Source organism: Mus musculus, chromosome 2, assembly GCF_000001635.26.
Source record: "Mus musculus strain C57BL/6J chromosome 2, GRCm38.p6 C57BL/6J".
NCBI classification, from domain to species: domain Eukaryota; kingdom Metazoa; phylum Chordata; class Mammalia; order Rodentia; family Muridae; genus Mus; species Mus musculus.
This window is the reverse complement of record NC_000068.7, coordinates 34919665-34939793: the sequence shown is the minus strand read 5'-3', so window position 1 is coordinate 34939793 and position 20129 is coordinate 34919665.

The following is a 20129-nucleotide window of genomic DNA, read 5'->3' as shown; positions in this document are numbered from 1 at the left end:
CACACACACACCTTTCTGCTAGGAAAGCTCCCTTTGCAGATGACAAGGATTTCATCTTCTAATTCTGTTGTCTTAATCTACGTGGGTTATCAATTTCACAGGTAAGACAAGTGCAGTCTTGTCTTGGGATATGAAGTAACTTGCCCCATGGCCCACAGTTAGTTTGTGACTGAGCTTTGGCTTCAGCAGGAGACTGATTATACTCTCACCTTTGACCCCTGAATCTACCTATCCAGCATAGTGATCACTAATGCATGTGGGTGTACGGCAGTAAGACAGGCTCAAGACAGCCCGTCATTTGCGTAGACTTGGACATGGGAATGTGTTGCAACTAAGTTAAATATCTTTATTTGAGAAAGCATCTTGGATTCCCCAGGGGGGTACAAGGTCATCACCAGAGAGATTATAAAAAGCATCATAAGAGCCCAAGGCAGAGAAGATGAAAATGAAAAGAGACACAGAGATGACAATAGAAACCAGTAAGTAGCTGACCTAGAAGCCTGTATGCAGCACAGGGGGGCACTTTTACCAGAGCCTGACAACTTGATCTAACCCTGGAAATCTCACTTCGGGCTGCTAACCTCCAGGGCTGGAGGAGAACGTGGCTTTGAGCCACTGAGTTTGTGGTAATATGTTCCAGCAGCCACAGGAAATGAGTGAAACCCTTGCATTGCGGCTGCATCCAGTTGAGAAGTGTTGAAACCTACCACACAGACTTGATAGCAGAGAGAGAATTTTGCTTATCTCATTAATGTTTCATGTGGCTGACATGCTAAAGTGATTTCAACATTCTGGATATTAGATTTCTAGGAAACTTAGAAACATATCCATAGGCCACGTGAGCTCGACACCCACCCAACCACAGGAGAGGACTCTTTCCATTGCCTTGGCCAGAAGAAACAGGCCCTTCCCCCTCTGAGTGGCCTGTGGCCAGCTCTGCAGAGCTGGGGATGGGGATCCCCCTCTACACACATCCCTTCAGGTGGGGAATACTGTGGTGGGGGAGTGTCCCCCACCCCTCCTTACTCCCCACCCCTGGTGTCCCTGTAAGAAGTGATGGTTATTTTTAGCTCTCGCTGGCTCAGCACAGCTGGCTCTGAAACCTTGCTGGGTTGTAAGCCAGCCCCAACTGCCATCTCCTTGCCAAGGAGGGTCTCGGGAGAGGTCAGTTCCGTGGTTTTGGGGCCTTTCTGGGCCTATGAGCAAACTCCCAACCTCCCTGGCAAGGATAACCATAGTCCATGGTTTTTGGATAATGAAACTGAGGTTCCTTCGAGGTTCAGAAGTGGCTGCACTGGGTCTTAGGAGACCTTTCTCTGGCACTATGACACTTGGCAAGGCTGACACTGTGGGTCTGTCTGCCCAGTGCCAGATGCTTTGGGGCCTCACACAAGCTTTTTTTGAGGCAGAGAGATAGCACTTTGTACCTTGCAAAGTCTTCTTGCTTTCATTTTTTATTTTCAGTGATGGGCTTGACCCCAGAGTCCCTGGTGTACTAAGCCCTAGGAAAGTACTCTAATCAAGACAAGAGCTAGCCAGCAACGTGAAGGAGGCTGGCACGCAAGCCCTTCACTTGCTGAGCCATCCCACCGGCCCATGGGCAAGAGTGCTTGTGAGTGTTCTGTAAAATGGCATCACAGATGTGCTCCTGTAGGAGCTCAGGGTGAAGTGAGGAAAGTAATCTGCATAAATTCTTAGCCCCGAGCCGGCTCAGGAAATGTTTCCTTATAGCTAATGCTGATCCATAACCTCGCTGGACCCTCTCAAACACCGGTGTGTAGAACAGAACACGTGCAGTCAATTTGTGCTCGCTTTTATGCTGGGGATTGAATCCAGGATCGCCTATGTGCTAAGTACCTGCTCTACCACTGAGCTACACCCCAGGCTCTCAGCAAACACCCAGTGGCTGTGGATGTTTTTGTAACCTGCAGACTGAAGCCCCGGATGCTTAGGAAACATGCACAGGCGTAAATTATCTATCAAGGAGCTATTAAACAAAGCCCCGCTGCTGCTTCACCTTTCTTTGCCCAGGTCAGCCTTCCCTCTGCACCGCACTGCTGGCTCCTCCCTTAAACCTCAGCCTCCGGTCTGTCCTTGGCTCAGGCTGCCTCCCTTGTTCTCCTGTAGCCTGAGGAGGTAGCAATTTCATCAATGCCCAGGTTAATTTGAAAGACCAATCTGGCTTCTTTATGGCCTCTAATTATTCAGCAATCATCTAGGTGTGACTGGAAAGGAATTTTGTGGGTGTAATTACCATTTTTAATTGGTCAGTTTTAATGAAAGGATTATCCTAGTTGATCTGTTAGCAGGTGCTTGGAACCAAACTGAGGCTGCCCTGGAGACGAAAGTCACCTTGAGTGCAGGAAGGGCAGCTGGCCTTGCCCGCTGCCTGCCCTGGGGTGGGTTAAGGGGGTGTCTACTGGCCTCGGTGGATCCCACAATCAAGGCAGTTATTTGCAATAAATCAATCCAAATGATTTAGTCTAGAAGATCTTATTTTGTCCTCACACAATATGATCTCTAAATGTAAGTTTGGTTTTAAGCGTACAAAATAAATCATGATTCAATGTAAGGTCGGGTCTCACTTTAAGTAACTAGGACATCAACAAAGCCACTGGAAAACTTATCCTAAGGTCCCTTAGCTATTACATAAACAGGTGCAGCAATCGTGTTCCCTAAAGCCCTGGATGCGGCAGCAGAGGAAGGCTTAATGCTGGCTTCTGTGCTTTGTGTCCTTAAGGGGCCAGCTCCTACCCTTATGAATCTTAGTTACTGTGGGGTTCCAGAGAGGAAACTCCTTCAGGAGGCCAGAGGAGATGGAGGGGGAGGGCTTCCTCCCTCCTTAAGGAGCTTTAAGACTTCATTGTATCCTCCCGATGCCTTTCCAGAGTCCTGCCCAAGGCTAATGCCAGTGCTCCAGGTGTGTAGAGAGTACTCAGGGGCACTGTCTGGTAGCCAGAGGTGTGCCAATAGCTAAGGGGTAGGAGGGCTTAGTAGCTAGACCCATTGGCCAGTGCCCCTGCCCCTTACAACAGAACAGGAAAGACATTCCAAAGGAACTCAAGGAACTGAACCTGAGGCTCCTGCAGGGTCCCCTGGAGTGGGACACATTTAGCTGACAGCCTCTGGTGGCTTGCAACTTCCCCCACCCAGTCAGGCCAGGGCCCAACTTGCCCCTAGGTCAGACCACCTCTTGGGAGGTGATCTGGAGACAAGGGTCCAGGTGGCCCCAGAGATAGCAACTCCCAAGGATCTGTCGCTCTGTTGAAGGAATGTAACCTGAGCCTCTGTTGGAGGCAGGATGACCGGGGAAGCACTTTTGGTTTTCTACTTCCATTCACCCCTGCTTAACAACTGAAATTCTGTAAGGAAGTTCGTGGCTTCTGGATTTATACTTTCAATTATAAGTTGATACCCAGGACAGACGCAAACCTAAAATTTAAACATATAAACCATGTTAAAATGATTCCTAATTCCGACGTCAAAGACTAAAAAGTGAAGTCTGTCTCAGGAAATGCGATGGACTTAGGAGAGTAGTATTATAGGATATTATAACACTACTACTCATCGGACAGGGGCCCTTTGTCCTCCTTCCTCCTGTAGCTGAGATCTTATTGTGGGGTTGGGACTGTCACAGAACAGCACTGGTGGAAGCCGGTCTGTGAGGAAGCCATTGCTTAGCACTAACGTCTGCCAAGCAGGGTCCGTGAGAGTTTCACCAGATTTGGGAACAGCTGCTGTTCACAAACTGAAATCAACTGATAGGTCCAGAGGTCCCAAACCTGGCTGGGAACCTGCTCTCGCACAGGTTATCACAAAGAGTACCAGGCCCTCCCTTCCATGGTTTCGTGGGATGGAGGATTTGTATTTGTGACAGGCTCCAGGTTGATGCAGATGCCCTTAACCTGGAATGCCCTACACAACACTGCCTCTCTCTCGATGACTCGATGACTCGCACTTAGGCAGACCCTAAGTTCACCACAGGCCACTTCGCAGTGCCAGAGAGTTGAACTTTCCTAATTGTCCTACTGTATTAGTCAGGGTTCTCTAGAGTCACAGAACTTACGGATAGTCTCTAGTTAGTAAAGGAATTTATTGATGACTTACAGTCGGCAGCCCAATTCCCAACAATTGTTCAGTCGCAGCTGTGAATGGAAGTCCAAGGATCTAGCAGTTACTCAGTCTCACGCAGCAAGCAGGCGAAGGAGCAGGAGCAAGAGCAAGAGCTAGACTCCCTTCTTCCAATGTCCTTATATTGTCTCCAGCAGAAGGTGGAGCCCAGATTAAAGGTGTGTTCCACCACACCTTTAATCCCAGATGAAAGGCGTAGCCCAGATTAAGGGTGTGTTCCTTAAACTCAGAGATTCAATCTTCTGGAATCCATAGCCACTATGGCTCAAGATCTTCAAACCAAGATCCAGATAAGGATCTCCAAGCCTCCAGATAAGGGTCACTGGTGAGCCTTCCAATTCCGGATTGTAGTTCATTCCAAATATTGTCAAGTTGACAACCAGGAATAGCCACTACAATCCACCCCTTGTCAACTTGACACAAATAATATCTCATGTTCACATGAAACAATAACAAGGTTGTAAATATGCCTAACATGATATAACTATCCCTCGTACAATCGCTAACGCATTAGTAAATTTACAATGGGCATTCATATTACTTTATAATCCTCGTTTCTGCAACTGGTTACGTGGCCTTAATTGGTATTTATAACTACCTTCCTCTACTACCCATTCTGTATTTCCTTCTCCTTCAGCCAGCACCTCAGCAGGTCTTGGCTCTTTTCCTGGAGGATTGACCCATACCTTCATTCCTGATGGGTCTGCGTCCTTTGTCATCCTGCTTGGATTAGGCTGTTGTAGTTTCCCATTGACTTTAATCACAGGACATGGTAGTACTAAGAGACGCCCTAAGGGATCTCCTACACTCCAGACATAATCTTGCTTACCACCATTGTGAAGAGGTAATCCAATTTCCCCATGGTAATCTGGATCTATCACCCCTCCTAACACTGTTATTCCTTTTTTAGCCTGTTGGTTTAAGGGCATTAGAAGCCCAAAATGACCAGGGGGAAGTCTGAGCTTCCAGTTCAATGGAATGTTTGTTGTAGCTCCTGGTAGGAGCACTCCCTTCTCTGGAGCCAAAACTTCTAGGCCAGCAGAACCTAGAGTTATGGGGACAGGAAGCAAAAATTTTCCTAGAGGGTCACTAGGAGTGATAGTAAGTGGAACTATTCCGTTTTCCACCCCTTGATTCCTGGACCCATGAATCCTGGCTATGGGTGAAACTGTACCATATATCGAGCGCTGATTCAAAGCATATACTGCCTTCTGAAGAACTCTGCCCCAGCCTTCCAAGCTGTTACCACCTAATTGGCGCTGTAACTGCGTCTTCAAAAGGCCATTCCATCTTTCTATCAGACCAGCTGCTTCAGGATGATGGGGAACGTGGTAAGACCAGTGAATTCCATGATCGTGAGCCCACTGTCGTACTTCTCTGGCTGTGAAATGAGTTCCTTGGTCAGAAGCAATACTGTGTGGAATACCATGACGATAGATAAGGCATTCTGTCAATCCATGAATGGTGGTTTTAGCAGAGGCATTACGTGCAGGAAAAGCAAATCCATAACCAGAATAAGTATCTACTCCAGTAAGAACAAAACGCTGTCCTTTCCATGAAGGAAGTGGTCCAATGTAGTCAACCTGCCACCAGGTTGCTGGCTGGTCACCTCGAGGAATGGTGCCATATCTGGGACTTAGTGTTGGTTTCTGCTGTTGGCAGATCTGGCAATCAGCAGCAGCTGTAGCCAGGTCAGCTTTGGTGAGTGGAAGCCCGTGTTGCTGAGCCCAAGCATAACCTCCATCTCGACCACCATGGCCACTTTGTTCATGTGCCCATTGAGCAATGACAGGGATGGCTGGGGAGAGAGGCTGACTGTCCACAGAACGGGTCATCTTATCCACTTGATTATTGAACTCCTCCTCGGCTGAAGTCACCTTTTGGTGAGCATTTACATGGGACACAAATATCTTCACATCCTTTGCCCATTTGGAGAGATCTATCCACATACTTCTTCCCCAGATGTCTTTCTCACCAATTTTCCAATTGTGATCTTTCCAAGTGCCTGACCATCCAGCCAATCCATTGGCTACAGCCCATGAGTCAGTGAATAATCGTACATCTGGCCATTTCTTCTTGCAAACAAACTGTAATACCATGTGTACTGCCCGAAGTTCTGCCCACTGTGAAGATTTCCCTTCACCTGTGTCTTTCAGGGTTGTCCCAGAAAGGGGTTGTAATGCTGCAGCTGTCCACTTCTGGGTGGTGCCTGCATAACGTGCAGAGCCATCAGTAAACCAGGCTCTAGTCTTCTCCTCTTCGGTCAGTTGATCATAGGGAACACCCCATGAGGCTATAGGCACATGTTTGGGAGCAGATGGCATTGTAACAGGAGTAGAAACCATAGGCATTTGAGCAACTTCTTCATGTAACTTGCTTGTGCCTTCAGGACCTGCTTTGGCCCGATCACGTATATACCACTTCCATTTGATAATAGACTGCTGCTGTGCGCGTCCCACTTTATGACTTGCAGGGTCTGATAGTACCCAGCTCATGATGGGTAGTTCAGGTCGCATAGTAACTTGGTGTCCTATTGTCAAACGTTCAGTTTCCACTAAGGCCCAATAGCAGGCCAAGAGCTGTTTTTCAAAGGGAGAATAGTTGTCTGCAGATGATGGCAGAGCTTTGCTCCAAAATCCCAAAGGTCTTTTCTGTGATTCACCTACAGGGGCCTGCCAGAGGCTCCAAACAGCATCTCTATCAGCCACAGACACCTCAAGTACCATCGGGTCTGCTGGGTCATATGGTCCAAGTGGTAGAGCAGCCTGCACAGCAGCCTGGACCTGTTGAAGGGCCTTCTCCTGTTCCAGGCCCCACACAAAGCTAGCAGCTTTCCGAGTCACTTGGTAAATAGGCCTAAGTAACACACCCAAGTGAGGGATGTGTTGTCTCCAGAATCCAAATAGACCCACTAAACGTTGTGCTTCTTTCTTGGTTGTAGGAGGGGCCAGGTGCAATAACTTATCTTTCACCTTAGAAGGAATATCTCTGCATGCCCCACACCACTGGACTCCTAAGAATTTCACTGAGGTAGATGGTCCTTGAATTTTGGTTGGATTTATTTCCCATCCTCTGATACGCATATGTGTTACCAATGAGTCCAAAGTGGTTGCTACTTCCTGCTCACTTGGTCCAATCAGCATAATGTCATCAATATAGTGCACCAATGTGATATTTTGTGGAAGATCCAAACGATCAAGATCCCTTCTAACTAAATTATGACACAGGGCAGGAGAGTTAATATATCCTTGAGGCAAAACTGTGAAGGTATACTGTTGGCCTTGCCAACTGAAAGCAAATTGCTTCTGGTGGTCCTTATGGACAGGTACTGAGAAGAAGGCATTTGCCAGATCAATAGCCGCATACCAGGTGCCAGGAGATGTGTTAATTTGCTCAAGTAAGGAAACTACATCTGGTACAGCAGCTGCAATTGGAGTTACTACCTGATTTAGTTTTCGGTAATCAACTGTCATTCTCCATGATCCATCTGTTTTCTGCACTGGCCAGATAGGAGAGTTAAATGGAGATGTGGTGGGAACCACCACCCCTGCATCTTTCAAGTCCTTGATAGTGGCAGTAATTTCTGCAATTCCTCCAGGAATACGATACTGTTTTTGATTCACTATTTTCTTTGGCAGAGGCAACTCTAAAGGCTTCCATTTGGCCTTTCCAACCATAATAGCCCTCACTCTACAGTTCAGGGAACCAATATGAGAATTCTGCCAATTTCTGAGTATATCTATCCCAATTATACATTCTGGAACTGGGGAAATCACCACAGGATGTGTCCGGGGACCTACTGGACCTACTGTGAGTCGGACATCAGTCAAAACTCCATTAATCACCTGCCCTCCATAAGCCCCTACTTTAACTGGAGGGCCACAATGTTTCTTGGGATCCCCTGGGATCAGTGTCAACTCAGAACCAGTATCCAGCAGACCCCGAAAAGTCTGATTATTTCCTTTTCCCCAGTGTACAGTTACCCTTGTAAAAGGCCGTAGGTCCCTCTGGGGAAGAACTGGAGAAAGGGTAACAGCAAAACCTTTGAGTGTCTTATCAAGATCCTTCCTCAGAGGAACCTGGCCACCCCTTCATTCAAGGGGTTCTGGATCTGCAAACTGTCTCAAGTCTGGAAATTGATTCACTGGCCGAGATTGCTGTTTACCACGATCTAATGTAGCCTTTCTTTCATTTGGCTGTTTACCACGATCTAATGTAGCCTTTCTTTCATTTGTTTGAGAATTTTTCTGCTTATACAGATCAAACAAATATGCAGTAGGCTTCCTATGTATTTCATTCCTGGAAACACCATGATTGGTTAGCCAGTACCAAAGGTCCAACCGAGTCATGCCATTATAAATTTCACCTCTCCTGTGCTGACCATTACTGGGTATGTTATTATAAACATTCTTTTGTCTACGCTGTCCATTATAATAACTAGAATCACCTTGTCTCCGGCGATTCAATGCTGCCACCTGGCCCTTGTTACCTCGGAATCCAACTAAACCCAGTGAATTTAATTCATCTAATTGAGCAGAAGCATCTCCAATGCTAAGATCTGGCACAAGGAAAAGGGAAAGAACAAAACCCTTCAAATGTGCTGGTGCCCCTCTCACCAATTTGCGTCTTATAGAGCTAGTGAAAGGCATATCTTCTGGACCTTCCCATTGTGGACAATTATGCTTTACACAATATATCCACTCTAGCATTGCAATTTCCCTAAGTCTTAAAATCCCTTCATCAACACTAAGCCACGGAATATCAGGCATCTCCAAGTCATTTCCAGTAGGCCATCTTTTGATAAACACCTCAGCCAACCATTCAAACAAACTTTTGACACCTTTTTTAACTATGCGAGCTTCCGTATTAAACCTAGAATCTCTACTCAGAGGACCCATGTCAATAAACTCAGCCTGCTCTAGTCTTATGTTCCTTCCACCCTTATCCCACACCCTTAAAATCCATTCCCACACATATTCACCAGGTTTCTGCTTGAATGAATTAGCAAACTCATTAAGCTCCTTAGTAGTGTAGCGAATTTCCTCATGGACTACACTTTCTACCTCCCCTCTAGGAGCCTGTTTTGCTTTGAGTCTGGTTACAGGTCTAGAAGAAACTATTGGTGGGCCGTGAGCAGACTCTGCAAAATTAATTTCCTCATGTGGGGAAGGCATTATTTCAAGGGGTGGGGCTGAGGGTACTACTTCCTCAGGTGGGGCAAACCCTTGAGAATCTGAAGATTCAAAATTCTCAGCTTCAACATGGTCTTCCCACACATCCCCGTCCCATGTTGTAGGATCCCATTCTTTGCCAATTAGAGCCCTTACTTTAACTGTCGACACACTCTGAGGCTGAGACTTGAATTTTCGCTGTAGTTCAGCCAACCTTACAATGAGAGTTTCTGTTTGATTTTCTGCAACTTGAGCTCTATTGCTACAAGAGAGAAGATTCTCCTCAAGGACACACTTAGCAACTTTTAGATCGTTTACTTGTGTCTGGAGCCTTTCGATTTTATCACACAACTCCTTCCTTTCATTCATCATTTTTTCCACAGATACTAAGAGCAGCCAGCCAGTAAAATCATTTTTCGATTTTTTCCCCATCTTGTAGAAAGCTTTGTGCACTGAATCACCTAATTCATTAAGAAAATCAAGGGCATTAGCTTCTTTAAGTTCGGAATATAGTTTCAACCATGGGTCTTCAAAATTCTCTGAGCTCCCAGGAGGGAGAGAATCTGGAGAGGTTTCAATAGTTGAAAGTGCTGGTGGATCAACAAGCCAATTCCAGAATTTTAAAAGATTCATCCTTGTACTTCTGTTACTCTAGAACCACTCCTGGTACCAACTTCTGTATTAGTCAGGGTTCTCTAGAGTCACAGAACTTACGGATAGTCTCTAGTTAGTAAAGGAATTTATTGATGACTTACAGTCGGCAGCCCAATTCCCAACAATTGTTCAGTCGCAGCTGTGAATGGAAGTCCAAGGATCTAGCAGTTACTCAGTCTCACGCAGCAAGCAGGCGAAGGAGCAGGAGCAAGAGCAAGAGCTAGACTCCCTTCTTCCAATGTCCTTATATTGTCTCCAGCAGAAGGTGGAGCCCAGATTAAAGGTGTGTTCCACCACACCTTTAATCCCAGATGAAAGGCGTAGCCCAGATTAAGGGTGTGTTCCTTAAACTCGGAGATTCAATCTTCTGGAATCCATAGCCACTATGGCTCAAGATCTTCAAACCAAGATCCAGATAAGGATCTCCAAGCCTCCAGATAAGGGTCACTGGTGAGCCTTCCAATTCCGGATTGTAGTTCATTCCAAATATTGTCAAGTTGACAACCAGGAATAGCCACTACACCTACCCATCCCGTCCCTCCCCCCCCCGTCCTTCCCCCCCCCCATCCCTCCCCCCGCCCCCCCGCCCCTGGGACTGCACTCCATAGTCCCCAAGACCCCTCCAGGATACCATGTGACACATACACAGCTATGAAGCTAGAAGGTCAAGTCACTGTCTAGGATGACAATGGAGGGATTAGGAGACAGCTGGAAAATGTTTGCCTCTCAAACATGACAACCTGAGCTCAATCCTCAGACCCCTCAGATGCATGGCACGCATGGCACGTAGCAGTGTGTGCTCATAATCCCAGCTCTGGGGGCTGGGAGGCAGGAGGACTTCTGAGGCTCATTGACCAGCCAGCCTAGCCTACTTAGGGAACTCTAGGTTCAGTGGGAAGCCCTGTCTCAAAGGACACTGATAGCATTCCAGTGAATGACATCCAAGATTGTCCTCTGACCTCCATGTGTGTGCATACACAACATATACCCGAATATGTACAACATAAACACTCACAAACATGCATGCACACATCTACATAAAAATAAAAAAGATGGGGGTTGAGAGACAGGTCGGCTGTTCTCGGCTCTGAGAGCCCACATGGTTCACAGTCACCCGTAACTCCAGCTTCAGGGTGATCTGATATCTCTGGGATCCAGGACATCTGCATGACTGCACACATATCCATACACAAATGTGTAGTTAAAAATAAAATGAATGTTTAAAAAGTAACATTTTAAAAAATGACACCATGGAACTCAGCTCAGAGCCATGGACGGAGCAGGGAAGTTTGCAATAAAACTGTCAAAGATTTCCAGAAAACAGACACAGACGGGGTAAGGTCAAGGGCAAGTGAGGTGAGCGGTGGGGCAGACAGGAAACACCTTCAGCCCCTAAGCATGCTGGGAGAGTAATGGGGCAGCCACTAGTAGAGTTAGCTACCTGCTTGTACCCAGACTTGGTACGCAGGCGAAGAGTGGAGAGAACATGGACAACTGTGAATTGCTTGCCAAGACTCTAGTCACTTAATGGAAAAGGGAATGGCCCCACTCAAGCACAAACCTCATCTATTAGATGCCTGAATGACATTTACATGCCAGGATATGTGTTGATTATTAGAATATCCTCAGTTGCCTCTTACTGGGTGGCTGTCCTGTACCAGACACTTAACCTCCTCAGTCTCATCCAGGCCTCTCAACAACTCTAATGAGGCAGGTTCTGGAGTCATCTCCATCGAGTAGCTGAGGAAGCCAAGGCTGTGGGCTCTTGTCTGTAAGCCCCGCCCCCACCCCACCCCCACCCCCACCCACCTCCACCCCCTCTCTGTCAGAGCACCTGCTCTGTGTGAAGCCCTGGGTGGTCCATTCTAGTGGTGACTCATCAGAGCAGTCTCTTATCAGACATCTCTTCTCTTTTGGAGCACTTGCCATTTATCTGGACTTAATTGTTTATAGCACGCCTTATTCCAGAAAGCACTTTGTGTCTTTGGTGGAGAGGTAAAAGAATATCTTTTTACAGGCACAGCTATGACCATGTGGAAGGATCAAAAGAAGCCAGGCATGAGACAAAAACCCAAAGGACAGGCATGAAGTCCTACATACTCTGGGCAGAGGTCCCAAATTGTTCTCAGAGCTTTCTAAACAACAAGGCATGATCCCATACAACAGTTCCTGGTGTCTGCAGACCCCCACATATGGTTACTGAATCAAATGAAGCTCTCCAAGGCCCTCAGACCAGGAGTCTATGAGCACACCGCTGCTCCTGAGTAGCGATGTCCCCAAACAGCCTTCTGCTGGGCGTGTGCAGTACACGCCTCTGAGTGCTGATACCTGAGCCTTGCTCCATGTGAACCTACCACCTGACAGGAAAAGAGGCCAGAGCAGGCACGTCTCTTTCTAGTTTAATCTCTGGAGGTCAGAGCACACACCTATAGCAAATGCTGCACTCTTCTGGGGGCTGTCATTGACCTAAGCTTTCTTTTAAATTGTTTGAATTAATTGTCAGCTTTCAGAAGCCAGAATTTGGCCTGGTAGTGGTAGCAGTGAACACCTTTAGTCCCAGCACTCAGGAGGCTGAATCTGAAGGATCTTTATGAGTTCAAAGCCAGCTCTAGTCTACAGAGTGAGTTCCAGGACAGCCAAGGCTATACAGAGAAACCCTGTCAAAACAAAAACAAAAAAACAGCAACAACTAAAGTTAGAATCTTTCACACTCATACATACACAAAGCCAAATTTTTGCCAATCTCTTTTAAAACAAAAGAATTTTGACAAGGAGCCCATATTCTCAAAGGGCAAAAATTGACTATAGCTTCCTTTTCCATCCCTCTATGGTTCTATGAATGTCCTATTGGCCTCTAGTGTCCCTCCCTAACTGTGCAAGATACCTGGAGTCTGCAGACAGTCTTAGGACATTTTGTGTACCAGAACACCAGGTAACCAGCATCCCAGGGCAGACTCCTGGAACTGAAGCAGGAAGAGCATACACAGGCATTCCTGTAGCTGACTGTGAAAGGTCATGTGATGGGGAGAGGCCGGGCGAGCATCATACAGCTAGCTACACAGCACTGCCCATCCAGAGAAATGGATGGTTTTCTTTCAACATATCATTGGGCTTCAGAGGTTATGAGATGAAGACCACACTCCCTGGCGAGTGGGTGTCCAGAGCATAACTCCTCTGAATGGCTGTGTCAGAGAACCACTTAGAAGAAGCCCTTCCACCCACACTCTCCAACCCCATGCCCAGGGCAACCCTTGACCAGCTCAACAGAAAGCTATGTTGCTGTACCTTGTATCAGGCATCCCTCCCAAAACATGATGAGCAGAGAAGTGGTGTGCCCTATAGGAGTGCACAAGCAGAGGTGTCTAACCCTGCAAGTGGAATCCTAACCACTCCTCTACAGGAGAGGTGGGGACTGTCTGGGAAGTAAATATTCAGCCACAAAGAACCCAGCCCAGGTGAGTTATAATCCAGGATTCTGAGTGGAAACTGCAGGATACAGTGTGAAGCCAGTCTTAGGCTGGTGTGTGTATCAGAAGACCAGGTTGGGATAGAGCGTATGAGAAGCTACAGACATGGCCTGGGTGAATGAATTCCTTGTAGCTGGGCATAGTGGCACATACCTATAATCATTGGGGAGACAAAGGCAGGGTTGTGAATTTGAAGCCAGCTAAGGTTAAACTTGACCCTGAAGCTAGAAGGTTCCTATGGAAGGCTTTAAGTCCCACTGGTGCACAAATCTGTGCTGAGGTAAAGCTACCAATGAGGACTTCCAGAAAGGACTCACACCTGGGACCAGGAAGAGATAGAGGCAGAAAATGAGCGTCCTCATCAGCCTCTCCACCGAAAGCGATGGAAACTCTCGTCTGTCCATGCCCTTTCAAACAGTCTGAACTAGAGACCCTGTGTGTAAAGGATGTATTTATCTGCGATCTGAAAGCTGCGGTTTCTCTTTAACAGCTCCTGGGCCTCATCCTTTGACCAGGCACCAGGAAGGAATGAAGGAGGACCCTCTTGATAATGAGCGCGGTGGGTCTCAGCCTGGCCTGTGGCGTCACTGGCTCTGCTGCCAGCCGTTTCTCATTTCTAACTGGGCAAAGTTTTCAGGACATTTTTATGGGCTGCCCCAAAGCCAGCTGGAAGCACTTTTTCCATAAACTCTCCCGGAGACAAGTAGCCAGGTTTCACATATTAAAATGAAAATGTCAAAAGGGCTGCTAAAAAGAAAACATTGTGGGCTCATTTATGAGGTTGCAGCTCACAAATGCGGTACAGAGGCATCTGCCCATTGTGTTAGGTTGGTGATGGTGTGGGATTGTTTGCTTGCTCAGTGTTTGTTTGTTTGTTTGTTTGTTTAGCACAGGGTCTCAAGTAACCCAGGCTGGCCTCAAAACTTACTTTGTAGATGAAGATGACCTTGAACTTCCAATCTCCATGTCTTTCCTTTCTGCAAGCTAAGATTACAGGGATACAATGTCATGCCCAAAGCTATGCATTGCCAAAGTGAGAACCCAGGACTCCGTGCACGCTAGGCAAGCAACCCAGCTACGGTCTCAGGAGCTACACAACTCTTTCTTGAGTTTTGTTGTGGTATCACTTGTGTGTTTTTGCAAAAGCAGCGGTCAAATTGGGACGATGAGGATTGCTTGCTTCTCAAGTTACTCAGCAAATGGGACAGCTTGAGCAGAACCCCAAGAAGCTACGTTGGCCGTCAGTCCCCACCCCTCATCCTCAGCCTCGTAGTTTTCCACTTACAGTGTCTGTAGGTTCGATGCTCTCATTTCTCAGAGGGGGGGAACCACGGTCCTTCGAGATCAGCTATCTTAACCAGAGTTCTGATCTAGTAGAGGGCAAAGCTCAATCTTGAGTTAAGCTGGATCTAAATCCAGGTTCTGTGTCGCTGGCTTAAGTTGGGCTACTGCTCCAAGAGATTTAGGGGTCACTTGGAATCTTCCAAGCATCTAGCTCCACCTTAAAACGCCTTTAGGGAGAATTCCCCATTTTGAGGACTGGAAAACGGAACGCTTACCTTCCAAGGCCAGCGTCATGGTAAACGGAGAGTAGAACTACCAAGTCTCTCTGCCGGGAGAGCAGATAGGATGTTTGAAATACAGCTTGGAATGACATCAGATCACATTCTCAGGATGACCCTTGGAGAGGAAGCTGGGTCAGACTGAGCCTGCAGCCTTCCTTACCTTGGGTGGAGTTCCTGTAGCTCCCTGACCGTGGCCTATGACTATGCTCTGCTCTCTTGCTGGTCCTTCAGGTCCTTACTAGCCTCCACTTTGCCTAAGATGGGCAGTTTAGCCTGGTTGCTGGTAAGCGAGAGCCTCCATGGCTAGCACTCTGTTACAGAGCTGGAGAAAATGAGCACTTCCTGTGGTGTCGTGGACACCTCTGGATGCTGCAAAAGCCCTGGTACAGCCTCTCTTACCAAGGTCTAGGGAATACCATACAATAGACCCAACAGGTGTGACCATATGACAGGCTCAATAGGTGTGAGTCTGCCAATGCCCTAAGGGACCAGGCAGAGTCTCTCATCTGTGGCTATGAGGCTCTAGATCTCCCCAAAGTTTTCTCTGGTACATCTGTTCCCATCTGGACCCTTCTGGCCTTTGAATGGTCACACATGTGGAGGAGGTAGCTACAGACAAAGCATGGCTGTGGTGAGCTAAAGAAGAAAGGTGGGAGATTTTTGCCCAGAAGATGAGACTGGCAAGGAAGAAAGGAGCTCCGCCTGTTGTTGGGGTGCAGATGAGCCTCAGGGAACCTGAACAGGCTCTGCCCTCACAGCCTCTGAATGCATGTATTTCAGTCTGTGTGGGGAGAGACAGAGCCAGGATGAGACAGAGACACATCCATAGGTAGTACTTACAAGGAATTAATTTGTGGAATTGGCTCGTTAAGACTGTGTCAGGCCAGCAAGCTTGGAATATGTAGGGCAGACTGACAGGCTTGTGGCTCAGGCATGCTGCAGTCTTGAGAGGAATTTCTTCTCTGGAATCCTCGTTTTTTACTTTGCAGGCCTTCAGCTGGTTGACTGGGACCCGCTCACGCCACGGAGGATTGTTTCCTTCATCGTAACTGGTGTGGTCTAACTTAGGGTTACCTTCACAACAACACCCAGATCAGAGCCCCACAGCCTAGCCAAATTGACACCGAAGCTGTCACTAACCAACCCAGAGGAGGTGGCCCTCATTACATCTCCTGCGGTACAGGCTACAAGCTGGACGGACTGACTATGGAAATGGGAAGTACCAGGGCTGAAGTGCAGTCATGTAGAAGCCATGGCCACACAAAAGGTGTATGCCCAGGGCTTGGATTGGCCCGGAAGGCTGGGTGAGCATGTTATCGGTGATTTCAGGTTCTCACACAAACAACAGAAACAGACTCAGAAGATTATATTTGTATGTATTTTATATGCACACACACATGTATATATGGAACAATGACTGAAGAAGAAGAAGGTGTTATCTTGAGATTAGGGGAGGCATGGGAGACGTAGGAGGGAAGGAACTTGGGAAGAGAAGGGAGGAAAGGGAAGGGGGAAGGGAGATAATTATTTTAATTTAAAAAGATTCAAAAATAATTTAAAGAAAAGACTCCTGGGGACTGCCTGAGAGCTGAGTGCAGATCTGGGCAGGGAGAGACTCATTGCTTTCTCGCTCCTCCACTGATTTCTGGCCCAGCCTGCAGTGAGTCTTCCCTGCGTGTTCTTAAATGACCCCTCCCCTCCCCACCCCTCCCTCCTGCCCCTGCCTCCCGGGTCAGAAAATGAGGAATTAGGTGCTGACCTGGGAGATCTTCTCAGCCAGCTCCCTGACCCCACTTTTTGTGTCTAACTTCCAGCTGTGTGACCTTGAATAAGACACTTAACCTCCTGAAGCATTAGTCACACCAAACACACAAACTCCTCACACCTTGCTCACCTTGCAGCTGGGGTGGGGGTGGGGTGAGGTAACACTGGAGGGTGAACTACCACGTGATATCAAGGGTACCTGAAGCTACACATGGACAGGAGCAAGGGCTGGGGAGGGGTGCAGAGCAGGCACCCTGGTTGATGGCTTAACTTTGTCTCATTTACCATCTCCTCAAAACCAAAATGAGGCAACATGACATAAAAATAAGGAGACAAACGATTCTCAATGAGGGCCAGTGGTGTTAACACACCTTTAATCTCAGCACTCAGGAGGCAGATCTCTGAGTTCGAGGCCAGCCTGACCTACAAAGTGAGTTCCAGGACAACCTTGTCTCAAATAAATAGATGGATGGATGGGCAGACAGACAGACAGACAGATTTCAAATATAAAGACTTGGAGTTAGAACAGGCCAAGTATTTATGTGAGATGCTTTATGACAAATGACAGAAAATCACAGATTTGTTCTAAGTTTTAAGTTTAACCAGTGAGCAGCTCTAATGCCCTGGTAAGTATGTGTCCCAGGTTACCCCATAAAGGAGACACAAGGACGAAGGTCACAGGGTCAAATAATTCAATGATTGGGAGTCAGAGGAATACTGGAAGTCATTTGTGTGTGCCCAAAGCCAGCCTGTTTATCTGAGCAATTACCCACTGATTTGTCTGTCCCCACTTCTCTTCCCCAGCAGCTCCTGGCCAGGAACATCTTGAGGCCAGTGGTCTGACTTTCTTCATCAGCATAGCACACCCAGATCCTAGCAGAGAATGTGTTCACAGCATAGCTCCTCAACTGACTGTCAGATGTTGAAAGGAGATATGAAGGACCACTTAATTTTTAACAGATGGACAGACTGAAATTCATAGGAAGGAAGGAGACACTGGATTCCACAGTGACATGGGATGGGGTAGGGACAGTGCTGTGAGCTGGCAAAGGTTCTCTTTCTACAAGGCAGACCCTCGGCTTCTGCTATTTACCCACAAAAGCCACAGGTAAAAAGTGTTTATGGCTTGGCAGGTAATTAAGGCCACAGGCACTTTTGTTTCAAATGTGTTAATGCAATGTTTTCTACCATCATTTGAGAAATCAACACCTCCATGGAGAGAGCGTTCTAAACTGACCCCCAAATTTAGACAACATCAGCTAGTCACCTGCATGATCAGTTTATTCCAGAAGACTGAATATTCAAATATTTTTTAAAAGATGGTAATATTCAAATATTTTGAAAAGCATGTTTGCTTCGTGTAGCACACTCATGGATGCTACGTTGCTTATGACTTGAGCAAGTGGTCCTGAAACAAAACAATGTTCTCTCAAAGTCAGTGACTGCACAGGAAACAATGAGTTATTGTTTGGGAGCCGCATTCCAGGAAAGGCGGTTCTAGGTGTAAAATGGAGAACTTCTCCAGGGGCATTGTTTTCTTCCTTGCATAATTCTACATCTTCCTTAACTGAATGAAAAAGGGAGCAGTGCTGAGGAGGAGGAGGAGGAGGAGGCACAGCTGAGGGGATGGAGCATGCCCTGGTGTGTGTGTGTGTGTGTCTGTGTGTGTGTGTCTGTGTGTGTCTGTGTGTCTGTGTCAGGGTGTGTGTCTGGGTGTGCATCTGTGTGTGTTGTGAGTGCGTGGTATAGTGTGTATATCTGTGTGTGTGATGTGTGGTATTTCTATGTGTCTATGAGTGTGTGTATGATGTGTATATCTATATTATGTGTGTGTGTGTATCTGTGCGTGCATCTGTGTGTGTGATGTGTGTATGGTGTGGTATGTGTATCTGTGTGTGTATGTCTGTGTGTGTGGTGTAGTGTTGTGTAGTATGTAATTCTGTGTGTGTGTGTGTGATATATCTATGTGTCTATGAGTGTGTGTATAGCGTGTGTGTGTGTGTGTGTGTGTGTGTGTGTGTATGGTTGTGTTTCTGTATTATGTGTGTGGTATGTGTATCTGTGTGTGTGGTGTATCTCTGTATCTATGTGTATGGTTTGTATATCTGTGTGTCTCTGTGTATTTGTGTGTGTATGTGTGTGTTTGGTGTGTTTATCTGTGTGTGGTGTATCTGTGAGTCTATAGGTATGTGTATCTATAGGTGTGTATGGTGCATGTATGTGTGTGCTGTGTGTGTGGTATATCTATATGTGTATGTGTGCTGTGTGTATGTGTGTGTGTGTGTGTGTGTGTTGTGATGTGGTGTGGTGCGGTGTGGTGTGGTGTGGTGTGGTGTGTTGTGTAGAAATCCCACTGCCACTCTAAGCCCCCAACCCCTCCCTGCCTGATGTCTGCCAAGCCCAGCTCACCAAGTTGTGATAAGTCTTAAGAGAAGAGGACAGCTAAAGCCAGACATCGCGGAGCTGTGATCCACAACCACCTGCACACCTACCGATCTGCCCTGCCTCAAGCTTCCTGTGCCTCTCATCTTTACAATGGCCAGATGTCCCAACCTGGAGTCTAACTCTTCCCTAGGAAACTTGAACCAGCACCTGTTCACATCAAATGGCTAAGTATAGCAGCATGGGTGACTCACAGGCAGCTGCATTGCCAACCCCCCACCACCACCATGAGTGACAGCTCACTAAATCCACACCCCTGGGTCTCTCACCCTACAGGCAGCTCCATTGGAGCCCTCTCTCTCCAGAACCCATTTGCTCCCTTGGAGGGTGGGTACATGCTGTGTGTGCAGGGGCATGTGACCACGTGTACACAGGAAGGCCTGAGGTCAAGGTCGAGTAGCTTCCTCTCTCCTCTTAGGGTCTTGTGAGCCTCACCTTTATGACTAGATTACTTGGATTTCTTCCCTGGGAGACGTAAATACTTTTTTTTTTCTGAGACAGGCTTTCTCTTTGTAACCTTGGCTGTCCTAGAACTCGATCTATAGACAAAGCTGGCCTGGAACTCACAGAGATCTGTCTATCTCTGCCTTCAGAGTGCTTGGAGCTGTTCCAGTTAGTCTGGGTGGCTGCAATATCTGCCTGCCTCCACTCTGACACAATCCACTGTGCCCACTGTGTCCACTGTGCCCACTGTGTCCACTGTGCCCACTGAGCCCACTGTGCCCACTGTGCCCACTGTGCCCACTGTGCTGGTGCAGTGCATTCTGAGGATCTGGTGTCATTCCCTCATGGTTATCAAGCAAGCACTCAGCCCACTGAACCATCTCTCCAGCCCCCTCGTTAACTACTTTTAAAACCTTTTGGAGGAGGGGGGTGTGGCTTGTGAATCTTCTAATTTTCATGAACTTTTGAGGCCTTGTGAGTTTCCATGCTTC